General features: G+C 32.3%; 1 long non-coding RNA gene across 1 annotated transcript in view; it reads left to right on the plus strand.

Moving 5' to 3' along the window:
• Positions 1-316: 316 nt before the first annotated feature.
• The window catches only part of LOC150056400 (uncharacterized), a 105,686-nt gene continuing 89,388 nt past the window's right edge, over positions 317-16,614 (plus strand). The window contains exon 1 of the long non-coding RNA XR_016537320.1: positions 317-403. This is a non-coding gene — a long non-coding RNA (uncharacterized LOC150056400). The remainder of the gene's footprint in view (positions 404-16,614) is intronic.

Consider the following 16,614-nt stretch of genomic DNA (forward strand, 5'->3'; position numbering starts at 1 on the left):
AGCAAATAATATTTGAATAAGCAACAATGCACACATTTGACATTTTTTTCTGTTTGGAAAAAATAGTATTTTAGTCAGAACTACAATAAAACCTCAACAAACCTTTTTTTCTCAGTTTTCTCTAGTTGTATCTTTGCCTTTGCAAATCTCTGCTTATTCACAACTCTCCCTGCCTTCTCTCAAAACCTTGTGAAAGCTATAAGATGGTGCCCCTTGATGAAAAGCAGATGTTTTGTTGTTTCTTTTTCTTTTTAACAGTGTTTGGAATTTTTCAGTTTAGAGCATAATGTTAAGTCTCTTTAATAAGCAAGAACATAGCCATGGCATTTAAGTTCAAACAGGGCAGAGACACTGGCATGGGCATACAAGAAGAGCTTCATCAAACACCAGGACATACAAATGGGTAAGAATGAAAGATCAAAAATGGGCTTTAAATCAATTTTATCTTTACTGCTTTAACATCAAGAAGAGTTGTTGGTTGTAAACCAATTGTTATGCAACTTAATGAACTAATTAGGAAAATCGGTTGCAATAATAGTATTGGTACATACTGATCTGAATATAAAAAGTAGAATTAGAATTCTAATAACAAAGTTTTTTTCAACTAGAAACACTTCATAACAATGCTGTGATGATAAGAAATGGTTTATTTTTTTAAAGAATTAATCGTAAGTGGGTTTTCATTTACAGCAGTAGATTTCTTACGTGGTGTGTGTCTGTGATCATGGCAAACATTATTTTCCTTGTTTTTTTTCTACTGTGTGAATGGATGTTTGGAGGTCCACCAGAATGATCTAGTTCCTTAAATGACGTTCCATAAACTAGTTCCAAGATCATTATTCATATTCCTTTGATTCATTCAGTGAATGAATGGCTGTGATCCTGAGATATGAAATACCAGTATCACTGTTCAGAGACCTCACTTGAACTGGCAAGAGTACCCCACTATCTGCTTGAATAGTAGACAGAGCACTGATATTTACTGGAACAAGTTCACATACAATAGAGATAACTGATCTGAATATTGCCAGGATCTTTTTATTTTTTCGCAGGATTTCCCAAAGATAAAATCAAACTCCAGAAGATAAATATTAGATGTCCTTTCTGTCTTTTGTTCCCTAAGTTGTGCATTTTTAATGTGAATAAAATATTTTTCTCAGAGGTGCCTAGGTAATTGTTTTGATGCTTACATAATTTTAGATCTTAGTGATGAAATATTTATGCATGCAATTCAAATTATCTGTTATGAAGGCAAAATAAGCATTATTGTACTAATGGTATGTAGCGAAAATAGGCATCAAAAGGGAATTCATCATATCTTCCAAGTACTGCTTTGTACGATAATATACAATTTGTATGATTGTGAAGTAGCATTGTTTATTTTTCCAGTCAAAAAGTCACTATCAAAAGTATGTTTAGGGAGGGAAAAAATAGCCTTAAAACAAATGTATCACAGAGAATATCTAGATTGTTTAAAAAAATCCTTGGGCAGCATGTTAAAAATGAACACTTCCAATACAATTTGTCACCCATGCATAAATCTTGCTGACATTTTCAGTCACTTTAATAGCCTGCCCATTTTATAAATCAGTATGAACTTGCACAGTTGCAAAAAGTGTGTATTTTGAACATCTCATTTACATACTTTACCAAAAGCCAATGAGGCAGGGGGAACAGCACTGGTGATCATAATACGTGTTTGGGGAAAGGCAGAGAGATCACTAATGGTTTTGCCTTTAGGGATTTCTGTACTCCATAGGGGACGAAAATGAGAAATATTTTTCAAACAGCAGGGGTAAAGGTTTTAAAACTAGAAACACATGGAGTGATAAAGATGTTAGTGCCACAGGGCGCATAGCAGGAAAAATTTACAATGTAAAAACTGTAATTTCAGCATTAGGAAGTAATAATCGTGTTTCATCATTGTTATTAAAGCATGACCCTTAAAGTCACATAAATTAGATATAAGTTTCAAGAGAAGTTTATTAATCTTTAGCAAGGAAATATTAGGAAAGTTTATTATCAGGTAAGATTTTCAAAGAGAGGCATTTTTTGGATTTTGCCTGTGTGTGTGCATGTGTGTGTGTGTGTGTGTGTGTGTGTGTGTGTGTGTGTGTGTGTGTTCCCAAGGAAGTCTATCACTTGAAAGAGTAAATAAAACTTTGCTCATGAGTAGCCAATGGGTATAAATACTGTGTACAAAGCTTATTCTTGAATTAGCAATTTGAAAAGAGAACATGATACATTAAGAATGATGACTGATCTATGCAGAAATCTATACTTACTTTAAATAAAAATTACATGTAAATTAAAGCTTACTTTTAAACCACAAAAGTTCATCTGATGACAGTAATGGCAAAACAGTGGGTTTTTTTCCTCAAATAGTTTTTTTTTAATCAGAAGTCAGTTGTTTGAAATTTATAATGTAAAAGGTAGAAAGATAACATTTCTATCAAGGTTCTTGTAGTTAACAACATGCATAATACCAATATTCCATTGAAGTAGAGTTGTTTTAAGTGTATTTATGACAAAAAGAATAGCCAGTTCACAAAACAATCATAAAATTTTGAAGTTCACAGAATTTTCTGTAATCACTAATTTCATAATAAGAATACATATGTGTGTGTGTGTGTGTGTGTGTGTGTGTGTGTGTGTGTTCCAAAGGAAGGCATATACTTTAGGGTACTCATTATGTATCACAAAATTTAATCAATATCCTTTATTTCTGTTAGAATTATAAGAACAGCAGTCATTTTAGATGTTATTTTAAGTTAGGTGAAAAGACATATAAACTTACACTTTGGAGGCAGAATGAAGAGCTTACAATGCCGGACTGACTAATGATTTTATCCAGCCACTTGAAAATACTAAAATATCAAACACATCAAACAGTGTTTCTTTTATAACCATTTAATTAGTGACAGGCTTGGGCTTACTTTATTTTAGAATATCTATAACTATACATGAATTTTTACTAGAAGCTATCTGAAAATTTGAGAAATATAATAGGTTAGAGAAAAAGCTAATAATTTATAATGGACCTTAAAGATAAAAATGTATTTCCATAATGTAGGTAATTTTTGGTAGGAATTAGTTGATTTGGAATAGAACATCTACTATATAGGAAAATACTATTTATTTCCAACTAAGATGTTTCTCAAAAGTACATCTTTAAAATCTATAGAATTGGATTGGAGATTTAGCTCAGTAGACTAGCATTTGCCTGGCAAGTCCAAGAGCCTAAGTCTGGTCCTCAGCTCTGGGACATAAAAAGCCTTAAAAGACAAAAAAAGGCAACTAAAAGCTATAGACTGTATCTTTGCATGATTAGGCACCACGAAACCTCAAATTAATTAGAAAAATACTATTTATGAATTTATAGATTAATTGCTCAAGTATGTTAATTGCTCAAATGTATTTTAACGGTTATGGACTACAAAGATTTATATAATAAAATTTATTTTAAAATTTGTAAGTCAACAAACACCATACAGGTACCTTAAAAACAGAGACAGAATTTGCACCAGTGAAAATTAAGGAGTACTTTTGTGTGAAAAAATTTATTGTCATAGAAAACACATGAAAAATAAAAGCAGAAAGAAAAGAGCCTATTTTCTATAGCACACAAATATTTAAAAAGTCCTACAAGTATTAATCCTAAGAATATATGTATATATATACCCACATATGCAAAATACCTTTTTGATTTTATTCTACAAATATTTATTACAAAAATATGCTGTTTAAAATGTGTGATGTTATTACATTTTGGCACATACAACAAATGAACTCTAGATCAGCAAAGGGTAGCCAAGTAGAAAGCATATAGAATTTGATAGAATGAAAATTGAAGATCCTTTAAAATTAGATTAATTAAATGCAAAAGACTTCCAATAAGATATTATTAAGCTTGTGTAATAGACCTCATCTTAGTAATATCTACTACTGATTTAGCAAATCCTCATTCATAGACATTGCTTATATTGTTCTGTTTTGACTAATGGTTTTAAAAATTTGGTGATATATTCAAAATTCTTTCAAATAGACTAAAGTGATATTTATCCTCTTTGAAAATCAATGGCAATCCGTTGTAGTGATGAGCAGTACATACTTTACGACAGAATAATAAAAAATATTTTTCATTACAGCTATTAATTTTCTTTAGGAAAAACAAAAAGTGTTCATTAGTAGGAAATTTATAGGAGATATCTTAGAATAACTATATAGATAGGAAATAATCTGTTAATGTGCTCACATGTTTATAAACTAAAAGTTACAGAAACAGAGGAGCTAAATTGTAGGGGACAGAAATAAAATAATACAAACTTGTCAGTGTTAAAAGAAGGAAAAAACTTAACAGAATCTATATTACACAAAATTAGAACAAGAAAGAAAAGCCTGGAAGAAGATAGAAAGTGATCCTAAAGTAAGAACTATGAATTAAGCAATGCTTAGCCATTGGAAAAACACACAGCAATTAAATCTTCATATTTGAAAAACACTGGAATCTTCTAAGAAGCAAAGTTACAGAGTTCCACTTTTTCACAACTTTTAGGGCAAAGAGAAATTAGATAGAACAGAAATAATTACAACTAGTTAACGTGTATCTAATGAAGTAGATTAAATTATTTTTCCTTGGAAATGTCTTTTATGTTATTCTGTCATTTGGATGTGACATTTCTATTTAATACAATCATATTTATTTTTGTCTCAATTAAATGTTCATGCTATTAAGCAAATAGTATGAATATAACTTGTGGTGGCATGATTCTATAAAGAAATTCATGTTGCAGATTCAATATTATATTTTTTAAAACCCACCCTGGGCAGTTTTATTATATTATCCTGAAATAGCAAATAATTGCAAAAATGTATGCACTTAATTCTTACTGTAGCACATGTCATTAAGCAGGACCTTGGTAAATCACTGGAGAACAAATTTTAGTGCGCAATCATCTTATAGGGGCTGGAACAATTTTACATCAATATAGACAGAGAATTTGCCACATTGCAAGTTTGAGATTAACTGTAAACTCATGTGCTATCATTATTACTTTTAATCAGATGTTCACAGGAGCTTTATTAGAACTAGAACATGCATTGGGGTTAAGTAAAATTTGTGGTAGTGCTGAGAAATTGTATCATTGCTAATGCTTTCACTATATATCGGAAAACCAGAAGAAGTTTGAGAGGGTACTCAAATCAAACATGAATCTTTGCCATGAAGAATAGAGGTGTTAGGGTGTGTGGTGCCGTCTGCTATTTTCCATGGACAATATGTATGCTTTATTTTCTGTCCATGGATGCAATGGCCCAGATAAATGGATCAATTTTCTACCCCATTCTTTGGCAAACTCTGGCCATATGACTAAGTATTTGTTGATGAAATATGAGTGGATGTAACATTTACCACTTCCACGAGCAAGTTCCCATATGTGCATTTGCTTTCCCCAAAACTTGCCCTTAAGATGGCACTTGGTTATTCTGTCATGGAAGGCCATCTGTTGATGGAGGGATTATGTCAGCCTGTGTTCGTGATGTGACGGAGCCTATTCTTTCGATTCCTCATTTTCCTGCCTTGCACTGTAACAGGAAAACAAAAAGGTCTATCATGTTTCAGCCACTGCAGAAGGGGATCTGTTTGTTACCTTGGTTTACTTTTCCTAATATGCTTTTTATTTTTTCCAGAAAATATTCTTTGTAGTTGGTAAAATTTCCCATTTCTCTGCTTCTCCTTTGCTCTGATAGCTTCATGGGTTTCTGTTACCCTCAGATGCAATTAAAATTCTTAATATGTCAACTCCCATACCAATTGTTCTACATTTTGCTACTTCACCACTGCAAATTCTATAAATAGTAGACTCCCTTAATTTCTCTTATACTATTTATTTTACTGCTTCTAGGAGTTTGATTATCTCTTCAATTTTCCAATAAATCATCTCAATTTAAGGAAAGAACAAAAACAACACTCCACAACTATCAATTCTGTAATACTAATACACCATACATGTATTGTTTTTCAAATCCAAACACTGTTATTTTCTGTAATAATAATAAAACTTTTAAAATATATATTTTGGGCCAGGAGTTTGGCCTAATGGTAGAGTGATTGCCTAGCATGCATGAAGACCAGGTTTGATTCCTCGGTATCACATACATAGAAAAAGAAAGCTGGAACTGGTGCTGAGTCTCAAGTGGTAGAGCTCTAGCCTTGACAGTGCTCAGGCCCTGAGCTCAAGCCCAGGACTGGCAAAAAAAAATATGTATTAGCATATACCTTACATCATAGTATAAAAAGTAAGTATAATTTTCGTCTAATTTTAAGAATCAGATTTATTTCTTAGGCAGATTCATTTAAAGCTCCTGTGTGATTGCACATAATTCAATTATAAAATATATAATCACTCGTAGGTAATGATGGCTATTGAACTGAATATGCCATCTCAAATTTCAAAAGTCTAAGTTTTGTCAGAAAGAAATATTAGTTGTATATAATTGCAAATTTTAAAGATTTTTTCCAAGATACACAATATAGATACCATATGTTGAGGTAAATGTATATATATATATATATATATATATATATATATATTACTACTGGGACTGAGAGAGAATATAAAGAAAGTTAGATTTTGGGGGTCGGGAGTTTGGCCTAGTGGTAGAGTGCTTGATTAGCATGCACAAAGACCCGGGTTCGATTCCTCGGTACCACATACATAGAAAAAAGCCAGAAGTGGTGCTGAGGCTCAAGTGGTAGAGCTCTAGCCTTGAGAAAGTCCAAGGACAGGGCTCAGGCTCTGAGCTCAAGCTCAGGACTGGCAAAAAAAAAAAACTTAGATTTTGTATTTCACTATTGGTAAGTTTCAGTTTTCTCAGAACAAATAATATATTTAAATGTCTTCATCAGGTTATCTGTAATCCAAAGAAATTCATCACGGGCCAGGCTTGGTTAAGTATATCAACCCAACTACATAGAACATGGAGATGAAAGAATTTCAGTTCAATGTCATCGCAGAAATAAAATTATTAAGATTCTATTTCAATAAATAATCTGAGCCTGAGGACTGGCAGCTCATGAAGAATTGCACTTCAAGACCAGTTTGGGAAGAAGTTTTCATGATCCTTTCTTTAAAAAAAAAACACGTCATTTGAAATACGATGTAAAAATCAATGTTAATAAATTCTTTAATTAAAAAATCAGAGCTACAGGCATGGCTCAAATAGCCTAGTGATAACCTATCAAGTATTAGACCTTGAATTCAAGTTCTAGTACTGTCAGTAGTAACAACAACAACAACAACAGTAAGGTGATGATGATGGGCCACATCTGTAACCCCAGTTACTTCAGTAAAGGTAGGAAGATGAACGCCCAAGGGCATTCCTAGGCAAAAGTAAAAAGATCCCACCTGAAAAAGAACTAAATTCCAAAAGGCTGGACCATGGGTCAAGTGGTGAAGTATTATTAAAGTGAAAGGAAGGAGAAAGAGGGAGAGAAAGAAAAAGAGAAAGAAAGAGAAAAGAAAGAGAGAAAGAAAGAAAAAGAAAGAAAGAAAATGGGAGGAAGAGGGGGAGGAAGGAAGGAAGGAAGGAAGGAAGGAAGGAAGGAAGGAAGGAAGGAAGGAAGGAAGGAAGGAAGGAAGGAAGGAAGAAGGCAAGGAAAAATGGAGAGAGGTAAGTATGGAGGGAGGGAAAAAGGAGGAAGAGATAGAAAAGAAAACCCTTACAATCAAATTTAAATTCTTAATTTGTAGTAGTTATTTTTCTTTATTGAGTAGAAGGTCCTGACTTTATAAATTATCTAAGAATAATCATTGTAAAAAGCATATTCATTGACCCTATGCTGATACTGTTTTAAGAAGATAAGTCACATTGTATGAATTTATCATTAGAATAATATCCTAAGTAGGTGCTAGAGGCTCATGCCTATTCCTGGTTCAAAACCAGTATGAGTAAAAAAAATTCTTAAGATTTTGCATCTATTTATCCAATAAAAAGCTAGATGGAAGTATAGAAGAAGTGCTACAATTTTCCCAGAGTAAGCAAGCAAAGGGATTTTGAGACTATGAGTTAAAACTTGAAATTGATTTATTAATTTCTTAATTGATTGACTCCCATCCTATATGTTTCGTATGTTCTTTCTCACCACTCATTTAATCACTTTTAATTTATTCACTGAACATGCATTAAATGTATATTGCAAAGGAATAATTATCCTCTACAATACAAATAAAATAAAATGCATACCTATTTAGTGCATACACTTCAAAATTTTATGGAAAAAAAATCTCTGCAGTATTAATATGCACCTTCAAAGGAAACAGATATCATACTCAAATGAAGGCTATTCAATTATTTAATAAACAGGTTTATTTATTTAATAAATATATTTTTCCAAGTCTTTCCATGTCCTTATGAATGGTACAATATCATTCTGAATAATAGATGAGAAGAATTCCATTGTGTATATACAACAATTAGTTCTTATAGTCTTCAAATTGGTGTAGAATTGGTCCTTCACTCTAAAGGAAATTGTAAGCAAATGTCACAGCGATATCAAGTACATAAACCAGCTCATTTAAACATGTATAGAATATTAGATTCCATATGATTTTTTTTCTTGAGGGTTAAACATATTTTAACTTTTTCTCCTTTAGGGTGTTCTTTTCTGTTGTAATTACTATCTTCGTAGATGCCGGTAGTGTGAATATTATTTCTATTAGCGAACCATGTAATTGTGTTTTAAATCTGAAATTATCATAAAAATACTTTGTCACATGGCAAGGTAAAAATGACCAGAAGGTACTTGGAAAAGGTAAAGCTGAATTTTTCCTTTCAGCTCTGCATAAATGGAAATATAGTGTAAAAACCCCCATGTTGACATCCCTACATTACACAGAATGTCATCTTGGATTCATGAAAAGCCATACAGTATTCCATGGGATCATTTACAACACTGTGCTATAAGGACAGCTTAATAACTCTGCTCTAAAATCCATGATTACATACATTCATATGCTAATTTGAATAACGGTGTTGGATTCTACATTCTACATTGATATGCAGGATTAGGTAGTGTTATTCAGGCTACTGTATACCCTACATGTTCTCCCACCAGAAACCTGCTGCTAAGTCACCTTTTCCATTAGCTTCTAACAGTGTTCACAGCTTGGGCAGCTGGGGTAGCAATGCAAGAACTCTGCAAATCAGAATATTCTCATACATCTGTTTGGGTGGTATAATGTGTGCATTTTGAACATATTAGGTATTTTGAAGTTTATACTACTGTTTATTTTTAAAGGTATCTGACATGTTCTTAATCTTTACATATCATTTAATTTTGAAAGACCTACAGATACAAAACTCAAACATAAATTGTTTACAAAGCTAAGACATTTGTTTTTTGAACTTAAATTCTGAATGTTTTTGTTTTTGAGAGTTGGACAACTTCAAGCACCTATTTCTATTTTGCTAATCTATCACACTTTGCTATTGGGCTATTCAAACATAAACCATCTGTAAGACTATTCCATTGTCATGATTAAGAATTTTACTTTGTTAGTACTATTTTGTATCCCTTTATTTTCTGACTACGCAATCTGAATCCCAGACTGCTCTGCAATCTGTGATTCCCTTGATCTGCCTTTACCTCCTCATTGCCGACATTAGAGACATGTGCCAGTTTGCCTGACTTTACTGAGACCTACAAAGATGTGTTATATATGTGTGTGTGTGTGTGTGTGCGCGCACGCGCATGTGAGCATGTGAATGTAAAAAAACAGCAAATGGATGGTTCAGACCAAGAGGAATAAGCAGGTTATTTTTTTCTCCTTATTCATACCCTTTAAGAAATAACATATAGGTATATATTTGATGGATGTTGACATATGCACATATATATTATTTATCTCTTATGATAGTATTTTCAGAATGGTCCTACTCCTTCAATCTAGATTATGAAATGGAGGCACAAGAGGAAAGGAAGATCAGAGGACATAATGGAATCAATATATAATAGAAATAATAAAAAAATATTGGCTATTAAATGATACTGAGCTTTGAAGGGATCGTCTAGGAAAAACAATTTACTACATGAATATTTTAAGCTCTTTTTCCCTCCTACTCACCACTTTAAAGTGAGTATAGAAGAAGATAATAACAATATGCTACATGATTGTTGGGTCAGCTAGACTTTTTCTATAGTCATTCAGATATGCAACAGACCAATTGATACAATACAGAGGGTAAAATCAAGATGTACTCCTCATAATTTTATGTACTGTGATACATCCTTAAAGTTTTAGGCACTGGAGTGGCTGTTTAAATAAAGCATACAGTGTCAAGCACTGGAGGCTCATGCTTGTAATCTTATCTACTCAGGAGACTGAGATCTGAGAATCATATTCAAAGCCAGCCAGGGGCAGGAAAATCCATGAAACTCTTAGCTTCAATTAGCCATGAGAAAACCAGAAGTGGAGTTGTGTTGGAATGCTATCCTTGAACAGAAAAGGTCAGGGAAAATGACCACATCTTAAGCTTAAACCCCACATCTTACAAAAACATTTTTAAAAAGCATCCTTTTCTATTTGATAGAATCCTTTCAACCTAACTTTTTTGTCTAAATCAAGGTTGAGTTCCTTACTCCCTTTTACATCTGAGATTTTCAAATCATCCCAAGTATTGTTACAAAAAAACAATAACAAAAACCCTTGTTTGACAAGTGATCCACCAGGTTTGTTCTCACATTTGAATGATTCACTAATTTTGCAAGAGCCTTCTTACTATGCTCACCTTTTCATAATGTAGTTCATACATAATAGGCTTATTTCCTCCTCCAAACTACACTTGACCCAGAGGGAACTAGGTTAAAACACTGATTTTCAAAACTCAAGATCCAAATTGTTTCACTGCAACTTTACCCAAGAATGTACATCAGGAAGGATTGTCAGGCTTTTAAGGTGTCAGAGGGGCATGATCTGCATAGATAAATTATGTGGTTTTCTTTTTCACTTAGAAGAAATGTTTGGCCAAAATGTATAAACATTATATTGTCCTCTACATTGCTGAGCTCCTCCCTTTGAAATAAAAAGCCACAACACATTCTAAAGCATTTCTTTCTTTATAATGCTTTACTTCATATTTCTTTTTTCTTGTCCTGGGACTTGAGCTCAGGGCCTGAGCACTGTCCTTGGTCTTTCTCAAGACTAGAGTGATACCAGTTGAGCCACAGCACCACTTTGGCTTTTCTATATGTATGTGGTACCAAGGAATTGAACCCTGGTCTTCGTTGTGCATGATAGGCAAGCACTCTACTAGGACAAATGCCTTGCTCTACTTCATATATCTAAATTTTCTTTTCTGAGCTGCTCTTGACTCATTCATTTTCTGTTTCATATGTCTCTATGTCATGATAATAGCACTAATTTAACTAATTTTTCACCATGTGTATCTTGATATTGTTATTGGAGATCAATTTCATTATAAGGTCATAAGGATGAGGTTTGCTTTGAGAATCACTATTATATTTTCACGAGTAATACTCTCACATTTTACTAGTATTAATTATCTGGATAACTTTGTTTCAGTTCAAAATTTACATATATGACACACTAATCCTTGATCAGACTCATCTTTTCCAACATTACCCAATATCCCCTTATCAAACCATTCATAATAAGCATCAGTATTCAATTTTCACATATATATACATATATAAAGTATTTTGACTATATTCACAGCTCTTTTTTTGTGCCATTCTTGGGACTTGATCTAAGGGCCTGAGCACTGTCATTGAACCTTATCAAAGGGATCCCTCTGCCATTTGATCCATGGCACCACTTCTGGCTTTTTATTGTATATGATATTCATGTCTCTTTTCCCTCTCCATCGGCCCTCTGTCAGTACCATTAGTACCCACATTTCAGCCAGAACATATTTAATATTCCTAGCAAGTTGAAATGTTTATAGTAAAATAATATCAGTACATATTACAAAAACAATTTTGATTTCATATGAAAATGCAATGGATTTAAGATAATTTAATGCAAACTTTCTGAGTTCAACTTAATACCAATAGAATATTTCTATATACTTTCTTACATATCAAGTGATTAATGCTGGCACCTAACCCCTCATCTAAATCTTATTTACAAAAATAAAAATAGATAAAGCTAGTCACACACAAAATGTTTTACTTTTCATATCTTAATAGTTGTTTTGTTATCTGAAGTTGCTGTGTATCTTATTTATGAGTCTTACTTCCTATGTTAAGAGACACTAAAAGGCAGATTAGATGATTTATTTATCAGACTGACTCTATATCATTATTAGTCTCTGATAAGTAAAGGACAGTGACACATTACTTGTGTGGGTTCATGTTTCTCTAGTCTCTCAGTCCATCTTTACATACAGCATAATTTGTATGAGTGTGTTTTCTCATACAGAGGAACCAATCTTAGTACCACTTTACAATCTTCCAGTGTCTCAGGAGGACTCTTTCTAAAATATTCTAATTGTCTACATGTTCAAACAAAACAGAGATATTATCATCTACTAATCTTTTATTCTCTTATCCCAAGAAACCTCAATGTTGCACAAAGCATAAAACTTCCTATATTCTTTGAGTAGCTTTTGGGTTTGTTTTCTCCTGATTATCTGTTGTATTTATACCTTCTACACCATGATGCCTCCCTCCAGTGTGAATGAAACTTTTAATGATAGTGGTCTCAAGATGTTTCACGTAGAGAAATGCAATATATGAAGTCTTAAGAGTAATCTCAGAAATGTTTGTAGACTAAGTTACAGAACTTGGACCTAAATAATGTTTTGCTGTTGTTGGCTCATTGTTTGGTTTTACATTGTTGTTTGAATTTGTTGGCTTAAATTCTAGGCCAAGTAATTCTATGTACAACCAGGGCTCCTTTAACCTATGGATTCAGATTTGAGATCAATCATCTGCAATCACATCTTACGTTTAGGCATCCCCACTGAGCTCTTAGGCATTACAGGTTCACACAACACATTGAGTTCAAAGGCTCTGAACTATCACACCAGAACCCTATGCTCATTCACATAGAGGGGAAGAAAGTTCCCAGAATGAAATGAGTAATTATAATAAGTGATAAGCTCACTATTCAAAAGTGAATAATGAAAATAAAAATAAAATGGCTTGGGGTCAGGAGTTTGGCCTAGTGGTTAAAGTGCTTGCCTAACATGCATGAAGACCCGGGTTCGATTCCTCGGTACCACATACATAGAAAAAAGCCAGAAGTGGTGCTGAGACTCAAGTGGTAGAGCTCTAGCCTTGAGAAAGTCCAAGGACAGTGCTCAGGCCCTGAGCTCAAGCCCAGGACTGGCAAAATAAATAAATAAATAAAACAAATAAATAAATAAATAAATAAATAAAATGGCTTAGCTTTAGCATGTCAATAGATTTATCCTGGGGAAACTTGGCATGTTTCCCTTGTTCAAGAATATTCTGATTCTTAGGTAGCATTTTGCTTGCTCTTGCATTGTTTCCATAAACCAAAATATTTTGTTATGCATTATTCCATGAGCTTTGTGTTGCAAATTAATAACTTCTTTACAAACTATAAATATTTTATTGGACACAATTTTCTGCTTCATTTTATTATCAACTTAATATGGTTTATTCTTTATCTCTTTAAGCTACTTGAGTGTTACCTGATAACATTTTACTGCACTTCATGTTGTACTTATGTATATTATTTTATTAATGTTATTTTATTACTATTTTCTTAGAACTTGAGTTTAAAAATATTGCTTTCATATTTCTTACCTGCTTTCTAGCTATGATAGATTTGTTTGTGTTTTGTTGTTGTTGTTGTTGCTACTGTTGTTTTTGGTCCCACTTCTGGGGCTTGGACTCAGGGCCTGAGCGATGTCCTTGGGCTTTTCTAAAGGTTGGTGCTTTACCATTTAAATCAGATAACAAGGTGAAATACTGTAACAAAAGCCACATAATGAGTAATTATTGTCCTTAATGTACTATGTTATCTCTCATCTCTTTTGCTGTCCCTTGATTATCTCATATTGTTACAGTATTTGTTATCTGATATATTGTATATATGTTTATTTGGTTATTTGAAATAGGATAGGGAAGGGGGGAAAACAAGATGAGGGGTGTGGTGGGGGGAGGGAAACGGGGACCAAGACATGAGAAAGGGTATCAATGTTTGTGAGGTAATGCACCTTCTATCTGGTGAATATAATGTAACCCTTCTATTAATTACAATAAAAATAGAAAAAAAGAGTTAATGTTATAATGCTATAATGTTATAAAAAGGAAGGCATTACATGGAATAGATTTTAATTGTTTTGTAACAAATAAGCATAAAATTCAGAGTATAAAAGAATATAACCAATTGCCTTAGATTTTCATAGCTAGAAAAAATTTCAATTCTTTTTTTTAATTCCTATAACCTTTCTCACTTTCATTCTGTCTTTAGGTTTTCTTTAATTTATCTTTGGCCCTGACATATATTTGAAGAAATAATGTTACAATTGGGCCTGAATAAATAAGTATTGTTCCATCTCAACTTAAGCATTATTACCACATATTATCATAAACATCTATGCGCTGAATTTTTGTGAACTGGCTTTATGAGTTTTTATTTTACTACTAATAAGAATAAACTTGGAGTTTAAATGGTGATCACCTCAATAAATTTTGATTTTTCTCTCTCAGTTATCCATTTAAAAACTGGAATTTGTTCTAATGTAAAAGTGTAGAATTTTTACATGTTTTTATTGTAAAGTCATGTTATTTAATATCTATTTGTGCCTCATAACTTATCATTATTACAGCTTATATTTTGCCTCCAATAAACATTTTCAGAAAGTAAGACTCAAGAGAGTGCAAAGTATTAATGGCACTGAAGGATTGGTGTGTCCTTTGGTTTCCAGAAAAGTGCAGATAGAGTTTGATTCCAGTAATACTATTGCTAAGAATTGCAAAAGATGTCTTGGAACTTAAACCTGCTAGCTCTTACTCTTTCGTTGGTAGCCCTGGGGCTTGAACTTGGGGACTGGGCACTGTCCCTGTGCTTCTTTTGCTCAAGGTATAACTCTACCACCTGAGCCTCAATGCAACTTCTGGCCTTTTCTGTTAATGTGTTACTGAGGAATCAAACCAAGGGATTCATGCATGCTAGGCAAGCACTCCATCTCTGAAACATATTCCCTTCCCAACTCATAATATTTATGGTTAAAGATTTCCTAATGAATTATCCTTGTTTTTGATATTAAAAATTCCAAGTACAATGCTGAGGTATGACAGAAAGTAAAAATCATCAAACTGTGGAAATAAAATAATGAAGTAAAAGTCATTCAATGATGAGGCTGAGTTTGAAGGGTACTTCAGGATGCTGAAGTGTTTTGAAAGAGAAGAGAAGATATGGAAAGCCAGGCTTACCTCATCATACCAGGAGTGTTGTTCATATATACAGAGCAGAATTTTCACATATCCTTGAAAATTGAAATTTTACAATTTACACAATTTTTGTTCAGATTCTTCCTTCTAAGACAAATATGAACATTTGAAATGTTTTAGGAACATATTAATGCACTGTATTTTGTTCCAGATATTTTAAAATTTAAATTATGTAAATAATAATCTCTATATAAATTTTATATTTAAAAGAAATATGTAAGTACCTAATATTTAGTACTTATACACATAAATTATATAAAAATATTTTATATGAAACATAGAAAATATTTAAATGTTTCTCTTGATATACGAGAAAAGACATATTTGATGATTAAAACAAAGCAGCATAAGAAAAATTATAATCTTCTACCAGAAAAGGCTTTGATCCCAAAATTTTATACATTGACATTCATATAGTTTATTTTAATTACTTGCAAAATATATTTAAATTACTCGCAAAATTGTGAAAAGCTGATTATATTAATCTTTTTCAATTAATTTGATTAACTTATCTAAATATTTATACTTTAAATTTTTTCTCATTCAGTCAAAGTTGGCTTTTTCTTTATTGTTAACATTATTAAAATAATTTCTTTGGGAATGTTGAGGTTCTGTGTCCAAATAATGAAGACAAATATTAAGTATAATGATTTGGATGCTTCATGAAAATGTTTTTATATTACAGTATGACTTGTTTAATATCTAACATTTTAAAAGTGTATGCCACTGCAACTTATATGAAATATTGGATATACTGTAATTTAGATATCTTACTAAAAGTTTTTACTACTGACTTATATACTGTTATTAATAAATCTACATGGATAATCAATACCTTAGTCTCTCCCCCTTTGTTTAACTCCTCTGTACCTGTGATAAAATTTAACTCACATTAAAGTATCATTTTGTCTTCTTCATCTAAGAGAAATGAAGCAAGAGGAACATCAATACCAAGCATAAAACATCTCACCAGTACAAGTTATTTTCTTAGTCACTACTGTATCTTTCATACTTAATCTGTTTCATGACTTTAAATGAATTGACTTGACATTTTAAAGATAGACAATCATCTTAATTTCTGAAATTAAACAAATTAGACAGATTTGCTATTTTTAACAAAGAATCACTCAGTTTGATTAAATAAATAGACTATGAGCCTTAGCTAA

This window comes from Megascapheus bottae, chromosome 12, assembly GCF_031878675.1.
Source record: "Megascapheus bottae isolate mThoBot1 chromosome 12, mThoBot2.hap1, whole genome shotgun sequence".
Lineage (NCBI taxonomy): Eukaryota > Metazoa > Chordata > Mammalia > Rodentia > Geomyidae > Megascapheus > Megascapheus bottae.